The sequence below is a fragment of the Phodopus roborovskii genome, unplaced genomic scaffold, assembly GCF_943737965.1.
Source record: "Phodopus roborovskii unplaced genomic scaffold, PHOROB, whole genome shotgun sequence".
Taxonomy (NCBI): domain Eukaryota; kingdom Metazoa; phylum Chordata; class Mammalia; order Rodentia; family Cricetidae; genus Phodopus; species Phodopus roborovskii.
This window is the reverse complement of record NW_026125391.1, coordinates 19,168,494-19,184,202: the sequence shown is the minus strand read 5'-3', so window position 1 is coordinate 19,184,202 and position 15,709 is coordinate 19,168,494.

Here is a 15,709-nt window from a genome sequence, read left to right as displayed (position 1 = left end):
GAACTTCTGGTCCCTCCTCCTCCCTCCCTGATTGCATCATTAGTGCTAATTGAGGGGCTTTCACACGCCAGTGCATTAGCTGTTTGGAGTGAGCTCCCCCCTCCTGGGAGATAAGCCGCTGCCCCTCCCCCTCACAGCTCTCCACTTCCCTAGGGCCCTGAAACTGTCCACCTAGGTCCTCTCACCAACTCTGGCTCCCTCCAGCTTTCCTCTGGATGGGGAAAATCTGTGTCTTCCTTGCAGTGTCATGGAGAAGCGGAGGAGACAAGGTGGGGGTAAAGTTTAGGGGTGGGGGAGGAACCTTCTTTCTGAGGGGCTTTCTAGTGAGAGGGGGTTTTCCCTTAAGAGGTCTCACGTTCCAGTCGAACGCAGGGAGGGTCTCTGCGATCAGAAAGGGAACAGAAATTTCTGACTAGTTCTTTTGAACATGGAAGGAGAGGGGGCAAGTTTCTTAAGCTTAGCCTGTGATCCTATTGAGGTAGGCCTCCTGGCTTTGACTTTGTGATCCCCTAAGATTCAGAAAGTGGGGACCGTGCTGACTTATTAGTCATGGGAAAGGCAGGTTGAAGGAAGCCATGATTCCCCCTGAGAGACTTGGTTTTGATGGAGTCCGGTACATTGGTCTGTTCTTGTTTAAGCTGCTCCGCCCCGCTCTGGCCCATAGCTGCCGGGAGTGTGTGTGTGTGTGTGGGGGGGGCTCTGAGCAGATGCCCTCCCCAGCCCTCACACCAGATGTCTTTGGTCTAATTAACTGTGCTGAGAAAACCAACCTGGGTTTGTAAACAGAGCTACTGGCTAAAGTCAACATGGAACAGCAGCAAATAGTAAACAGTCCCCTTACACTCAGCCTCAATCGAAACCCAGCCCCCCAGGGAAGAGAGGAAGCTGGGTGGATCAGAAATCCCCTGTCTACCTGGGCGACCCCAACACGACTGCCATTTCCTTGCAATTCCACAGTATCTTCTCAAGGAGTGTGAGGACCAGCTATCATCCCAAGGTCTGCCTGCCTTCCCACAATTCCACAACCTGGCTCCACAGCCAGACATGGAGATCTTTGAGAGAGTCGTTGTGGGGGGCAGATTCCTTGAAAAGCTTTCTTTGGATCCTCTGAGTGTTCACATCTTAGAGAAGCCTCCCAGGGGAGGGATTGGCATTGTGGCTGTACAGCTCAGAGTTGGTGAATATAACGTGAACATTGTTAACTTCATTACACATCGTGTAGGTATTATAATAACATGTTCTGAAATTAGATAATTATTCCTATGATATGTCTGCCAAGCTTTGGTGTTTCTATTATGGTTTGAAAGTTCAGTGCACAACAAGGGCCAGAGAAATAGGCACAAATGTACATAGGGCGCACATCCAGAAGCCCTGCAAACAGGAGCCTCATATACGGAAACAAAGACCCTTCAACTGCACTGCCTCACATTTACTGTTTCCCTCAGTCCTCCCTGAGCCACACAGACATACATGATCAGAAATGGAAACAGGATTTGGGCTGCTAAAAAAAGAGAGAGAGAGAGAGAGAGATCAAACCTTTGGAATTGACAGTTCTTAACCAAATTTTGATTGTTTGCTTTTGAGTGTGTGTGTGCACGCACCCACATGCCACCCAGGAAGGAGTTATTTAAAAGAACTGCAAAGCAGGAACACTTGTGCAAAGCTACTACTGTTCCTTCATCTATGTTTGTCCAGCCATGCAAAGAAAGGCCAGGCAGGGCCCACACCACAGCCTGGGCCTCAAGGCCAGTGTCCTGCTCAGAGCCCCAGAGCCCGGTGCTGTTTCTCCACACAGCTTCCAACAGCAGCGTCCTCTTCTTCCTACTCTTTCCCTGACTCCGACCCCACCACGAACCTTTAGACCAGCAATTGCTTAACATGGCTCCATGCTTTACACCCACTGTGTTTCCTTTGTCTTCCCTTCATCCCACTCAAATGCAACACACTAGTAGCCAGGACACCAGTGCTTGGGAAGGAGATGGCTGACCTAGACTCTACAAGGCACTGCCTTTCTGGGCTGCCTGTACTACTATCCCTTTCCTTCCAGCTCAGGTCCCTGGCATCTCTGGTGTAGTGTTGCTTTTCCTGCTGAGACAACTGGAGGATCAACTGAACTGGTAATCTGGGCTTCCATGAGCTTCGACAAGCTCTCCATACAGCCTGGCCCCCCAACTTTCCTCCCTGTCGAAGAATGCCACATTCTCCAGCCTCTTGGCCACCCCCTGCCTCTTCCCATGAGCCCCTAGTCTTCTAAGTCTGCCTTCCTGGTGTGCCTTCTCCTAGACCTTCCCTTCAGTTTCCTCAGCTGCTCCTTCATGCTTTTCCAGGAAGCAGTGAGCTGGAGACAACACTTCTATAGCCAGGATACATAGGATCCTGGGATCTGGACAGTGTATGCCTGGAGCCCTGAGGCTTTACTTCCTTTACAAAAATGTCCGGAGCCCTTTGCTCAGGTCTAGGAAAGGTTGTGTAAAGAACTCTGGATTTGAAGTCAGAGGTTAAATCCCAGTTGAGATCCCTCAGTGCATACAATATAGTATTAATAACATTTTTTAATGTGGTAGATAATGTGGCTAGGGCTATGATTCTTCCTCAAGGCAGAACTGGCTTTGACTGCTTTGGCCCCTGGTTGCCAACTGAGAAACTGCTCGACCTTCCAGGCTCCCTTCCAATATGAAGTATTCACTTTTCCCAGGATTAGCAGACTAGAAGTTCATTAGAAAGGCCCTTCTCCACACTGGGATGAGTTAACAGAAGGCCTGGGGTTCAGCCTTAGCCCTGTCCTCCTTGGGCCAAGTACTCATGGAGCAGGACTGCTTCCAAAAGGATGCAGGATGGATGGGGATGGGCACTGCTAGGCAGCCTGTGCTCTCAGGTAGGAAATGAAGCTGACTTTTCCAAAATATATAAAAACCAGATAGCAGAGGTCGGGTTTCTGGCCTAAAAGACATAAGGGAACCCCAAGTTGGAGTTCCCAAGAAATTATGAGAAATTGGGTTGGGGAAAATGAGAAAGACTGAGTGGAGATAGAGGAAGATGCAGAAACATGGGCAGCCCAAGGAATCCTGAGAAAGGTAGTCAGACAAAGATGGAAAAAGCAGCGCCCAGGAAGAGATGGCAACTATCTGGAGAAAAGCTTGGGTGGGGCTCTGCCTGGAAACTGGAGCCCCTTCAGCCCCACAGCTAGGTCATGTGGCAAGGCCCTCTCTCAATCCAGGAACAAAAAATGTTCTGAGGGCTCCTGGTGCCCCCACAGCTTGGCCCGCTTAGAGTGTCTCCTCAGCACCAGGGCCTGCCTGTTCAGTGGCTTCTCCTCTAGCTCTTGACTAGGCCTGTTCTTGTTAGCTGCCTCCCTTCCTGCTCAGCTGTACCCACTGCTCAGGCTATCTTGTGGTGATCTCTCCTCCCCCACCCATTTTCTGGCTTTCTAAGGTTGTGGCTGCTGTGACTGAACTCTGTGGTAAATGTTAGCTGAGGGAAGGTGTGAGCCATTGACTTTGGGACTGGGACCCTGAGCTGAATGGAGAAGCAGGGAGATGGGAAGGGATAAACAGCAAGGATCAAGCCCCAGAGCTTCTGCCTATTCTGGGCAGAAGGAGTGGCAAGCAGAGAGCCGGACAGTTTACCATCTGTAAGTGGGGACTGTTAGGCCCTGGCAAGAGCTGGTAAAGCAGATGCTTCCTCAGGGCATACTACAGTCAGGTCTGGAGGCAGGTATGCAGGTAGTGGCTAGAGATAACATATCACACCTTCTCTGACCAACCAATGCTCCCTGAGCAGATAGAGGAATGTTTCTCCTTGACCATGATCAAGGAGAAGGACCCCTTCATTTACTGGTTTTTCAAGACAGGATTTCTCTGTGTAGCCCTAGTTGTCCTAGAACTAGCTCTGTAGACCAGGCTAGCCTCAAACTCACAGAGATCCACTTGCCTCTGCCTCCTAAGTGCTGGGATTAAAGGAGTGCGCCACCATGGCCTGGCTCTATGAATCCATCTGCTTTGCTGTAGCTTGGGAAGTAGAGTGGGGAACCGAAGGGGGAGGGCACTGAGTATGCACCTGGCTCTGACTTACAGAGGTTGGGAAATTCTCTCTCATCTGCTCTCTTCTTTGTCCTGGGAGTATTACGAGCATTTTCCTGCCAGCACTGGTCCCAGGGCCACGTCAGTCCCACAATAACACACAGAGACTCTATTAGTTATAAAGTTGTTGGCCAATGGCTAGAGCTTCTTATTGGCTAGCTCTGTCTTAAATAGTAACTCATTTCTATCAATCTAAGTGTTTCCACATGGTCTTATCTTACTGGAGAGAGAGTCCTCACCTCTTATTCCTCTCATGTCCTACATCTTGACTCCTCTTTACTACCTCTCCCAGAATCCTTCTTGTCTCCTAGTCCCGCCTATCTTGCCTTCCTCTTTGCCAACAGTGCTTTATTCATTGACCAATAAGACAAACATATTTACAGAATGACATCTCCTATAACGGGAGCACACAGGAGGACGGCACCATGCCTAGTCAAGAAAGTCTTGGCTCTGTGGCCTTGTAGTAGTGTCTTGCCTTGCCAGTGAACACCCTCCCTTTGGGTGTAGCTTCATGTGCAGACCTGACCCATTATAAGGTAGAGGAGGGGCTGGTTCATGCTTTCTTGGGTTGAGGAGAACATTGGAAGGGTAGAGACTGCATCTTCTGGAGCAGGAAGAATGCGAAGGTTATTTACTCTTATCTGTGTAAGTTCTTCCCTAATAAATACCTAATTATCATTTATCTTGGGTCTGGTGGACTCATTTAAACCCCCTCTTCATGGCCCGCCTCGGGAGTTTATAGTGTAACTGGGAAGAATCATCCCAAACCATTAGGGCCTAAATAAAGGAGAATGTGGGAAGGGGAAGAGCAAAGGACAGAAAAGTGGAGAGCTATGCTGCCTGACTCCCATGGAGAACTCCCTCCTTGGGAGGGCCTGTTTTCTCAACCAGGAAAGTCCCCCATCTCCCTGACACATGCCACGAGGTCAGAAAGAGTGCTTATTTTGTAGACGATGGCGAGGCTTGTACATTTCAGGGATCTGTTGAAGGAGCCAGCCTTTGTAAGCAGCAGTGGACGCTGGCCCAGATCCTCGGGTCTTTCCTCAGCTTTTCATTAGTTTCTAGGGAGGAAAACCTAGTCCAAGAGAGAGGCAGAGAGGGAGGCACCAATGGGAACCAAGATACAGGTTCATTAAAGTCACTTTAGCCTCCAGGTAACACGGTTCGGTCGTAAAGATTTATTATTTTATTGTTCTTATTAATACTAATGATAGAGCACACTTTTTATTAAACGACTTCCATTATCATATAATCTACTTAACAACTGTAGGAGATAAACGCTATCATTATCTCCAATTTTCATGATGAGAGAATTGAAATAAGAAGGCGGAGGTGAGGTGCTTGAAGACAACTGTCAGGGGGCAGGGCCTGAGCTTGGGAGTCCTCTCATGACCTAGGGTCTGTGGGGAATTCCCTCTTTTGGCCTGTATTATATAGCTCACCGCCTGGCCAGGCTGAGTTGATCTCAGAGACAGCCTTTCCAAGCCCAGAGCTGCCATCTTGGTTAGAGGGTAAGTGTGTGGTGCTGTTTGAGCATTTAAAGGATGGAGGTGAGCCACATCCTTCTGGAGCTAGTGGCTATGGAGACAAGTATGGAGCGAGTAGCTATGGGCACCTTGAAGAGGTTCTGCAATAGAAAACCAGGCTCAAGCAACTTCTATGCAGAGTACTTCAGAAACTTCAGAGGCTCTGTAATCACCCCTCCCTCCCCTTCTCTGAGGATGAGAGGGAACAAAATAATCAGAAATGATAGCTGACAAAGGGTTAACTTGACTCGGGGAGTCTGTGTGGAATTAAAATAATTGTTTGAAAAATTTGGGAAAAAAAAGGCACACACACATTAAAAAAAAGAAAAGGAAGTAAAAATTACACTAAATCCCTCCATTAGAGGAGATTACCTGTAGTAAGATGTGAGAGGCATCTTGCCTGCTCCTCCAGCCCCATCTGCAGAGGTGACCACTCTGACCAGAGAGGAGGGTGAAGGCTCACACAGATGCCTGTGGACTCAACAGCCCCTCCCCCACTATCTTAGCTATTTTGCAGTTGGGCTCAAGGTTAGACATCTCAGGACTCCTGATGTTTGCAAGCTCAAATCCCAATCCTGGCCTGTCAAACAAAAACAGAAGCTGCAGCAGCAGCAACAACAACAACAACCCCCCCCCTCCTCCCAGACAAAAAACAAAACCTCTCATTTGGATTTGCTCCTTTTTTTTTTTTTTTTTTTTTTTTTTACTTTGTTATCCCTGTTCTCCAGAGCCTGGGCCTTTCTCTCACAGATGCTCTCAGGATTGGGTCTCTTCCCATCTCAAAGCTTGCATGGGCACCAGATCTCTCTGCCAAGAACACTGCTTTAAACACGTCATTTTCCTACTGGGAAAATCTTTGATGATTCCCCATCATTTGGAGAGTAATTTAGTTGGCACTTACTGTTAGGCGAAGCCTACCTCTTGGATTCTTGTATGCACAAGTACTTCCTGACTCCGACTGGCAGCCCAGCCGGTGGCTTCACCAATCTTAGGAGTTCTTCTCCTGTCTAGCTAATAGCTTATTCTTCCCATACATACTCTGCCACAGATGGCCCAAGGCTGGGACTAAACTTCATTTTTAATTTCTGCTTTAACTCCATATAGAAGTTAAGAACAGTGGGACTAAAAGTGCCCACTGTGGTCACCTGCCCCTATGTCTTGGTCATTTACTTTAGTCCCTGTCCTGTGATGTTTCTTGACATATTTTTTCTCTCTCTCTTTGGTTTTTCGAGACAGGGTTTCTCTGTGTAGTCGAGGCTGGTCTTGAACTCACAAAGATCTTCCTGCTTCTGCCTCCCCAGTGCTGTTAAAAGTGTGCCCCACCACCACCCAGCTGACGTATTCTCTCTCTCTGTCTCTCCAGGTCTTGCTTGGTAGCCCAGACTTGCCTGAAACTTGCTGTATAGTCAAGATTGGTCTTGAATTTGTCATCTGCTTGCCTCTGCTTCCCAAGTGATGGGAGTACAAGTGTATACTACCATCCTCAGCCAGTCTCAACATTTTTAAAAACTCTTTTCATGTGTGGGGTGGTGTGTGTGTGTGTGTGTGTGTGTGTGTGTGTGTGTGTGGTGTGATTTGTATATACGAACGTGGTGGTGCATGTATAAAGGTCAGAGGACAGGGTTGGATGCCAGTCCCTGTCCATATGCAAGCTAGTCGGCAGTGAGCTTCCAAGGATTCTCCTGGGCCAGCCTTCCATGCCTACTAGGCACTCTGGAATTGCAGACTTGCTACCTGATAAGACTATGTGGGTCCTGGGGATTCAAACTCAGCTTCTCATACTTGGCACTGTCACAGAGTCATCACTCCAGCCTCAAACATTCTCGATGAAAAGAAGACTCTGGGGCTCCCCTTCTGCTGTATCTTTCCACTTTCTTAGCGTTTGGTGACAGTCCTCTCCGACAGGGCTTCTGTTATTCCCTTTACCTATAGGGCCCTGTGAGGCCTCAGACATCCCCAGGAAGGGAACATCTTCCCATCAGACAGGCCTCCTCTGACCACTGCCCATCATGTGCCCTGTTTTACGTTCTCAAGACACTGTTTTCTGAAACCATCTTGCCATATCTGTAGTAGTTTTCCCTGCCTGCCTCTAGCCTCCCCCTCATTCTTATGTAAGCACCATGAGGGTGGGGCTTCATGTTATTCTCTGGTGGATGTTTCCAGCTCCAAGCAGTGGTGGTACAGGTCTTTGGCTAGTGAAACTGAATGTTTCTCCTCCTATGGGTTGGACACTATACATCTAGTAATGTGCTTATCATCCAAATGACAGACATCAGTCATACATTAGAGGCTAAACCACAAGTGTCTCCTTACCAATGGGAAAGCAACCACAAATAAACCTCTCTCGTCTTAGCCCAAACCAGCCTCCTTATCAACTGAGCCTGGCTCCCTGAAACTGTGGCCTGTGGTTTAACTGAGCCCTGTCCCATTCCCTCAGGGCTCTACTCCATGACTTTAAGGTGACAATCAGTTAATCCAATAACAGAATCCTGCTAACGTGCTAATGGGAAAGGGTGGAAAAAAAGGCTCCTGGCTCTCCCTCCCTTCTGATTCAGGTAACATCTGTGCCTTTAACAGGACCCTTCTGGAGACAATTAAATAAATGCTTTATTGAAACAATAAAATTAATAGGGGCCTCAAGGAACTCAATGAAAGGTTTTTAAAAATTAACTTCATTGTATTTTTAAGCTCTAAGACAATCTTTGGGGGGTGGGGCAGGACCTAGGGGGTGGGTTAAGGGCCAAATTTTCATGAAACAGATCCCTGATGCTTGGAGGAATGCACACACATTGTTCTCTTTCCCTGTGGAAGGGCTACTTTGCTACTTTGTTACGGGTGTGGGTGGGAGGTAAGGGAGTGGGGTCCTAGCTCTGATAGGATCTTTGAACAACAGATCTGGTTTTATCCGTGGGAATATGTCACCTTATACAATGATTACTTTCAGCCTTCATGGGTTTTGAACAGCCTAGGTTAAGTGTCTCATGAAAAGGAATGCCACAGTGGCAGTTGTCATGTTGAATGAGCGAAATGATGAACACAGGGACAGGTTGGGTATGATGGCTTATGGTGTCTGCAATCCTAATACCCAAGAGGCTGAAGTGGGAGGATTTTGGTTGAGTTTAAGGCTAGCCTGGGATATGTAGTGAGTTTTAAGCCAGCCTGGGCTACTGTGTGAGATGGTCTCAAAAAACAAAACAAAACCCAAACCAAACAATAACAATAACAAAAACCCGCAAGGCACCCATTCTACCAGGAAATAGGTGGGACATTCGCTTTCCTGGTCTCATTTGTTATTATCCAGGTGCGTCTACACAACTTGGTTGTGTGTCCACAGATCTCATCCTAGACTAGTTCATCTCCCACGGTTGTTGCATTTCCCTAGGAACCATGTTTGACCTCAATAAAGGTCAAGGTCAGAGTTTGTCAAACCAGAACCAGAGGCCAGACGTTTCTGGCAACCTGTTAGTGGTTCTTCTGGTGGGGAAAAGAACAGGTGTTCTTTGGGACAGGATTTCCTTATGGATTCGCTGGGCTTGCGAGGGGGTATGGACATGACACCCCAGACAGAAAAGGTCTCTTGGAAGATACCGTTCTCTGCCCGGATGGATGGGGCAGGCATGAGACTGTCTTCAGGCTCCCCCATTATTCCTATCAAGGTAGCACGCTGATTCAAACCGCCTGTGATGTCTGAGTAGACTTGGCGATTCCAACCCTGAGCTCCTCCTGCCTTACCCTACTCCAAGTGAACGTGTGGTTCAAATCCTAATGGCTCTTCATCCGGGAGCCCCCTGACTGCTTGTCTCCGCCCCCTTGTAACTCAGGGCGGGTGTTGCCACTGCCCCTCCCTCTCCCTCGGCCCAGCTGCCCCCAGGCAGTGGAAGGGCTTCTGAGCTGGAACCCAGAAGGTGTCTATTCTCAGCTGTACCCTAAAAGTGCCCCTGTGACTTGGGGCAAATGATTCGGCCTTTCTGGGCCTCAGTTTTTTTCATCTACAAAATGGGGATGCAGACACCTGCTGCGGTTCTTTTGAGGATGGAATGAAACACAGGTGTGAGTCACTTTGAAGTGCATGAAAGCAGCAGAGGCAGCTGCATTCCTCACTGGTACAGATCCCAGGAACCCACCTTCCTTTCCCTGGACTCAGTTCAGAACATCTTTTGTCCTTGGAAAGGAGAGTGAGGATTTGGGAGGGTTTTATATATATAATTCCTTTACCGCCATCCCTTCCCCCCAGAGCCTCTGCTCCCTTCCTCCCCAATCCACATTCTTGTTTCCCAGACTAGAGATCTTGGACGTGTCTCACTCTTGTCATTCCTTTATCCCCTCATATCTGTGCTGTCAGCATGGCTTGTTTGCCCCTTTGAAGTCTATCCCGGACTCACCTTCGCTTCCTGGTCTTACAATCACCGCCACCTCCATCTAAATCATCATTATCCCAGCTTCTGTGTGAGCAACCCAGAGTTCCTCTCTGGTTTCACCCTTCCCAGTGTGTTTTCCTGCACCGAGCTGCTGGCTCCCAGGGTGGGGGTGGGGCAGAGGCTAACTATCCCCCCCCCCCCCAACACACACACAACATAGTCTTATCTGCTCAGGCTGGAAGTGTCCCGAAGTTTCTGGCCCTCAGATCTTTTCCTCCTGCCTTCTTTCTTCTAGGTCTGCTCCCTCAGTTTCCCTGTGTCCTCAGAAAAGCCCAACCCATTCTGACTTCGGTGTCCCTGCATGGGACATTTACCGGCAGGGCCCAGGAACACCTTCCTCTAGTCTATCTGCTAACTCTCCAGACTGTAGAACCTAGCTTGTCCCCTCCCATCCTCAGAACTGCCCTAGGAGGTTGCCTCATGGGATGATCTCTCCATATTTTTATTGCGTGTGTTAACAGGACTGGTTTAGTCTCAGCTCTCATTGTCTACTCCTGGTCTTGCCTAATCAAAAGCTGGAGGGCCCGGTAGACTCTTTGTTGAGTAGGTGGACAAGGAGTTCTGGCTTGGTGCATGGAACCGGCCTAGGAGATTGTGTATTCAAGATTTCTTGGTCCCTCTTTACCCTCCCCCTACCAAACTGTGTTCTTCAGAATCTGCCCCCTGCTACGTCTCCATCCATCAGTAATAAAGTAGGAACAATAGGGGGTTTCTTTCTAATTAAAGGGAGCAGTTAGTGTTTCCACTTCAAAGCCCTGAGAGAGAAGACTTTTGTTCCTCAGGCCAGGAGTCTGGGAATCCAGTTGGGTTGGGAAGCAGAGCTCCAGGCCCAACCAAGCATTAAACTCGTGAACCTGAGATCCCCCCATTTGCAGGCAGAGGAGCTCAAATTTAAAACAACAACGTAATTTGGTAACTTGGGCTCTGATAAAACAGTTGGGGGATTTCTTCTCTCTGAGCGTCTGAAGCCAATGTTATTACAGGTGTGTGCCTGTCTCTCCCACACCCTACCCTGCCCCTGTTGCCCCAACACACACACAGCACACACATGTGCCATATCCTGCTCTCTCATGGATGTGGGATTCACAAAGCACATATGGCACATACTTAGTACATTCCAAGCCTTGTCCCCCTTCCCAGGCACCCTAGCCCAAACTCTCCCAGTTGCCTCGCCCCCAAATGCCTAGGACTGAAGGACTATGGTTGAAGACTGTCCGTTTTCTATCCAGATGGAGGTTGGCTTCCCAGGAATGTGTTCTCTTCTTCCAGCTTCTACTGGCTGACCACTGACACAGGCCCAAACTGCTAATAAACTGGCTCATGCTTCTGGCCACAAACTACAATTTCCAAACGGCTGTGCTAATCACTTTCTGTTGTGATGAAAAAATACCTGAGCAAATCAGCTTACAGCAAGGAAGGTTCATTTGGCTCATGATTTTAGTGGTCTCAGGACATGGTTACATTCCATGGCTTTGGGCATAAGGCATGGCACCATGAGCTGTCATGGTGACAGATATATTCAGTAGGGGACACTGCTCACCTTAGAGTGGCAAGGAGAAGAGAGAAGGGAGGGAGGCAGCAAAAGAAAAGGAAGGGGTGGGCGCCATGTCAGGCAGCGAAGGTGGCAAAAAGAAGCCCCTGAAACGGCCCAAGAAGCAGGCCAAGAAGATGGATGAGGAAGACAAGGCTTTCAAGCAGAAGCAAAAAGAGGAGCAGAAGAAACTCGAGGAGCTAAAAGCCAAGGCTGCGGGGAAGGGACCCCTGGCCACAGGTGGAATCAAGAAATCTGGCAAAAAATAAGCTGTTCCTCATATCTGAGATGATGGTGACCCTCTTCCATTCCTATTTAAACATCTGGATTCCCTGCCATAACATCTTTGCCACCTACAGCTAGAATGAAGCGTTGTCTTGGAGCCTGTTGTACACTGTAATAAACTTTTGTAAAAAAAAATTAATAAAATGAATAATACAATGAAAAAAAAAAGAAAAGGAAGGAAGAAAGATATATACAGAAAGAGAGACAGAGATAGATTCAAACAGACAGGCATGCTGACAGAGATAGACAGATAGATACATACATACATACATACAGGCAAACAGGTAGAGATAGATAGATATGCACATAAATAGACAGGAAGAGATAGATATATACATACATACATACATATACACAGAGACAGAGAGATAGATACATGCATACTTACATATGGACACACACACACACAAAGACAGAAATAGAGAGAAAGATACATTCATACAGACAGGCAGAGATAGATACATACATAAATATAGACAGATACACACAAAGACAGAGATAGATAGATACAGACAGAGATACATATATACATATAGACAGACAGACAGACACACACACACACACACACAGAAATAGAGACATTCATACAGACGGGCAGAGATAGATAGATAGATAGATACATACATACATACATATAGACAGACAGACACACACAGAGAAAGAAAGAAGAGAGAGAGAGAAGTTATAGGTCGTACCCCCCAGTAACATAATTCCTCTAACTAGGCTCTACTTCCCAATAATTTGCCATCAATGGCTTAGTCCATTGATAAGATTAGAGTCTTCTTGATCCAACTTCCTAAGAGTCCATATCACCTGCAACCAGCCTTTAACACAGAAACCTTTGTGTGTGTGTGTGTGTGTGTGTGTGTGTGTGTGTGTGTGTGTGTGTGTGTGGTTGTTGGCACTTCATACCCAAATTATGACAGTAGCCCCAAACCGAAGCCCTCATATGATCATAGCCTGAAGCTCCAAATGGCCACATGCTATCTTAAGTGCAGTCATAATCTGAGACACAACAAAATCATAGAATTGGGTGCTTGGGTTAACAAATCGTCTCACAAATTTAACCCATTGAATGTTATAGTAGGGATTGGAAAACAGGTTTTTTGTTTTGTTTTGTTTTGGTTTGGTTTTTGTTTCTGTTCTGTGGTTGAATCTGTGAAACCCATATCAACCTTCTATTTGTCCATCTGTTTGTCTATCTGTCCATCTACCCATCTTATACTGAGCACTTTTTTTTTTGTCATGTTGTGGGAAGCACAGTTAGGCAAACTCCATCCTGAAACATCTTGGTGTCGGGCTGGAGAGATGGCTCAGAAGTTAAGAGCACAGGCTGCTCTTCCAGAGGTTCTGAGTTCAGTTCCCAGCATCCACACAGTGGCTCACAACCATCTGTAATGAGATCTGGTGTCCTTTTCTGCATGGCACACATGCATTCAGAACACTGTATATATAATAAATAAATCTTTTTAAAAAAATCTTTGTGTTGAAGGGCCCAGACCCTCACCCAGCCCAGCTTTGGCTGTCATGACAGGCTGCAGAAAGACCCAGCAAGACATAGACCCCTGACTCAGCAACAAGTGCTGAGCTCTTGACATTTCCTGACCTTGTCTGACCTTGTCCTCCATGTGGTGAGGGACCAATCAGAAGTTAATTGGTGAGCTCTGGATGTGCTTTACTGATAACAATGAAATGCAGTGTAGCAACCACAATGGAAGGGCCTCTAGGCATAGCAACCTTCGTGCTGCTGCAGTTGACCAATCAACACAGGACAGGTCACCCAAGCCCAGAGATGTACCAATTCTGAGACTGTTGCTATGTACAAGCGCCCCCCCCCCCCACTCCCCTTGCTCTACCCAAATATATTCTCTGCCCCACTGCTGCTCAAGGTCCTGCCTGCTTCACCTGCTGTGTCAGATGGAGGTAAAACTGAATTAACTTGTAAAATTAAAGACTTTGCTTTTGCATTGGGTCAGGTCTTTTGTTGATTTTGGGGTTCAGAGTTTGGGCACAGCCGAGTTAGGTTAACAGCATGACTTTTGATAGATGAACATAGTGCATTAAGACCTCCACTTCACTGATTTACTAGCAGGGTCATTGTGGACGCATTTTCGTAATCTTTTCGAGTCTCAACTTGCTTATGAATAAAGTGGGGATAAGAATACCAGTGGTATCTGGACAAATGAACTCATTGATATGGCACTAGCTAGCCAGGTGCCTGAAACATACAAGAGGCTCAGTGAACAAGAACAACCATTTAGTTCCCATTTGTTCTGAAGGAGATGCAGAAAAATACACCTAGAAGAACAAAACTGTGTGCTAAGAGCTGTTCTAGTTTTAGGTGGCAGACAAGGGAGATCAGAGAAAGAGATCTTAGGCCTGTGGGCTGTCAGGGAAGGGCTTCTGGAAGGAGAAGGCAGTCTTTGACTTCAGAGGAATTTGCTAGGCTGACTAGGCCAAGGAAGAAGAAAGAACATTCATGTTGTCACATATAGCATCCCTTGGCAGACTTGAGACTGGCATTGGGATTGGAGGACCAGAGACATCATTCCCATGGTCCTTGGTGAAGGTGAGTAACATTGTAAGTATATTAGGAGATCTCAGGGGATATGTGATGGTGGGGGGTGACTGTAGTGAACCAAGAAGCTTTCCGTCTTCCCCCCAGTTGTGACCTTTCCTCTTCAGAACCCTTCCTCTCCCTTACCCTCCTCTCCTTTACTACCCTTTATCTTGTGGAGAGCAGAGAGACACTCTGCCCTCGCTGCTTGCCTTTTTCTTCCTGTTGAACCTTCTGGTCTAAGATCATGCCTGGCCCTATGGACCGAGGCTGTTCTCCATGTGACCCTGGTGGTGTGGGGCAAGATGTGATGCTGTGGCCTTGCTCACTCCCCTGATAATTTCTCCCTAATTGAGCGTAAAGTATGTGAGGAATGCAGAGCAGACCCGCAGTGAGAGGGCTGTACAGCCCCTCAGGGACCCGGGTTCTGGACTTTGAGATGTAGATGGCCAGCAGAACCCCATGTAGGGTGTGCCCATTCTGGGCTTTCCATCTCCTCTGCATGATATGTTTCTGCTCTCTCTCCTGTTGCCTGAGAATTCTACCTTTATGTCAAACTGGCTAACTGGCCGTGGTTGCCTCTCTTCTTGGGCTTCTTTCTCTACTTTTTTTTTTTTTTTTTTTTAAAGACAGGGTTTCTTTATGTAACAGCCCTGGCTTTCCTGGAACTCATTTAGTAGACCAGACTGGCCTTGAACTCAGAGATTCATCTGCCTCTCTCTGCCTCCCAAGTGCTTGAATCAAAAGTGTGCATCACCACTGCCCAGGTTAGTATTTCTTGATTTAAGCTCGTCTGATATGAGGAGTCCTTATAAATTTCTAATTCCAGATTGGACTAAAAAAGCTATCCACTCTCCTCTGGAGGAGGAGACATGCCCTTGGCTGCTGAGACCCCTGGGACTGGGCTGTGCAAAGGTGTGGGTGCAGGCTTGAACCTAGTTGGGGAAGTCACCTCAGAGATGATCAGAGAGCAGTGCTGTGTGAGCTCCTCTGTCACCCAAGGGATGTTAGATTGAGCTGTCCTGCCTTCTCCTCATGTCACCTGAGGTTTCAGCACAGGTAGAGGATGTAGGTTTCTGCTCAGTCCTGACATGGTATTAGCCATGTAGTCCGAGGCCACGATTTAATCCTCTCAGAGGTTGTTTCCTCTTATTGAGTACTCTGGTGGCATCCCCATTGGTGTCAAGGTAGAATTAGATTTACTGAAGCCTGTGGGACATACAGCAGGTACTCTTGTGAGTGTTTATATGGCTTTTTGTAGGAGATTGGAGGGAGAAGGCCAGCTCTGTCAGGATCCCTAGAGACCCCTGTTG